Source organism: Hippopotamus amphibius, chromosome 1 (genome assembly GCF_030028045.1).
Source record: "Hippopotamus amphibius kiboko isolate mHipAmp2 chromosome 1, mHipAmp2.hap2, whole genome shotgun sequence".
In the NCBI taxonomy this organism is placed as follows: domain Eukaryota; kingdom Metazoa; phylum Chordata; class Mammalia; order Artiodactyla; family Hippopotamidae; genus Hippopotamus; species Hippopotamus amphibius.
Window position 1 is genome coordinate 79876896 of NC_080186.1, and position 2154 is coordinate 79879049.

At 42.6% G+C, this 2154-nt stretch overlaps 1 non-coding gene across 1 annotated transcript; it reads right to left on the bottom strand.

Moving 5' to 3' along the window:
* Positions 1 to 1477: 1477 nt before the first annotated feature.
* TRNAQ-UUG (transfer RNA glutamine (anticodon UUG)) lies at positions 1478 to 1549 on the bottom strand. The gene has a single exon. It is a non-coding gene; the product is annotated as a tRNA-Gln (tRNA).
* Positions 1550 to 2154: the final 605 nt, after the last annotated feature.

Below are 2154 nucleotides of genomic sequence, written 5' to 3' on the forward strand. Positions count from 1 at the left end.
TTTCCCTGTAGGAATGTCAATAATAAAGGTTTCCTTAAAAGTCAAAGGAGTTGAGGGACCAGGATGAAGCTATAAAGCCTAAACACCACTCAAATCCAGACTGCTGTTACAGAACTTTTGCTCAGGAGACCAACATTTCTTCTTTGGTCATACCAGGTCTCACGTATAGCTTGGTGAGTCTCAGCCAGTCTCATCATTTTTACCATCCATTGTTATGAATAATAAAGTACAGTGCCACCCAAACAAAGCAAATCGGTATCTATGTGCTAGCTCCTCTTCCAAACATCTTGATAATTAAAATTAAATCTCATAGTGTGAGTCCCTTTCCCTGAACACTCAGGTTACATCTGAGCTGGGAACACTCAAACTCTAAGAGAAACGTCAGTGCTTATTTATCCTTTCTTGCCAATTAGAGTCACAGTCCTTTGGTCCAGTACTTCTACAGAAACCCATCTTCATGCATTTAAGGCAAGAATTTCCTTTGGGAACTCCCTGGCAGTCTGGTGGTTAGGACTCCATGCTTTTTTACTGCTGAGGGCCTGGGTTCTATCCCTGGTCAGGGAACTAAGATCCCACAAGCCACGCAGCTTGGCAAAAAAAAAAAAAAAAGAAAAAGAAAAAAAGAGGAAGAAGAATTTACTTTACCACATCACATTTCTTAAGGGATAACTTAGTGAGTGTGCACATTAGCTGTTCTTGACCTTCCCCCATCTTTAAACAGTTTCCCCATTCCCTTAATTTCAGAGGCTTTCCTGGTCATTTTAGTTAATGGAAGACACAGTGAGTATGAAGTCCCTCAGTCTCACCCATTATTCTCATCCATCTCTTTCTCATTCCAGCCATGTTCTCTTTCTTCCCTACAAGCTCCAGAGAAGAGGTTTCTCCCTATTGACATCTAACCCCTCTACCTGTCCTGAGCAGCTTTTCTCTTCCCACTGCCTCCAGGATTTTAACCTCACAATGGTTGCTTTTTCTAGCATCTTCAAAGACCTCTTCTAGAAATGGTCAGATCTTACTAAAGATGCACACACACAGTCTTACTTCTCCTTAGTCCAATCTCCTTCCTTTCACCCACAAACATTTTAAACATGAGGTCTACTGTCATTACCTCCAGTAACTTCCAATTGCCTGCCTTCCTTCTCCTTCCTCCCTCCCTTCCTCCCTCCCTCTCTCCTTCTTTCTTTTCTTCCTTCCTTCCTTTTTCTTTCCTCTTTCTTTCTTCCTTTTTTTCTTTCCTCTTTTTCCCTTTCTTTCTTTCTCTTTCTTTCTTTCTTTTTCTTTCTCTCTCTTTCTTTCTTTCTTTCTTTCTTTCTTTCTTTCTTTCTTTCTTTCTTTCTTTCTCTCTCTCTCTCTCTTCCTTCCTTCCTTCCTTCCTTCCTTCCTTCCTTCCTTCCTTCCTTTCTTTCCTTCTCTTTCTTCCTTCCTTCCTCCCTTCCTTTACAATTTTGGCTGTGCCGTGTGGCTTATAGAATCTCAGTTCCCCGACCAGGGATTGAACCTGGGCCACGGCAGTCAAAGTTCCTAATCCTAACCACTAGACCACCAGGGAACTCCTGGTGTTTCTTCTTGATTACTGTACATAAGGCACCATTCCTTCTCTGAAGCCATCTCTTGATGGCCAGCCACAATTTCAAAGTGAACGATTCTAGGCACCGCTCAGATTTTCCTCTGAAACATTCTGTTTATCACCGACTCCCCAAAAGCTCTCTCTCCTCCATGGTTCCTATGATCTTGTGCTTTCCTGGTTTTTCTTCTAAATCTCTCATAACTTTTCCCCTCCCAATTCATACTGAATTCCTTTTCTCCTATACCCCCTCCCAATGATGAGTATCGCTTAAGGCTCAAACCTTGGTCCTCCATTCCTCCTTCTGATCATGCTGTTGGGAGGCCCTTGGCATTCATTTCACTCTCAGTCCTGACTGTCTTCAAGACCCATTCTATTTTCCCTCCAACATAATTGCATTTGGATGAATAACCATCACCTGGGTCAGTTCCAGTCCTCAGAAAGCAGATGCTAAGATGGAGTTCAATATCAAGAGATTTATTGAGGGTGATGTTTGTGAATGAAAAAGGGAGAAAGAGTAAAACACACGGAGAGAGGCTTCAGACTGTGATGCGGTCCTGACATCTGAGAAAAGGGAGGGGGAAGGAAGG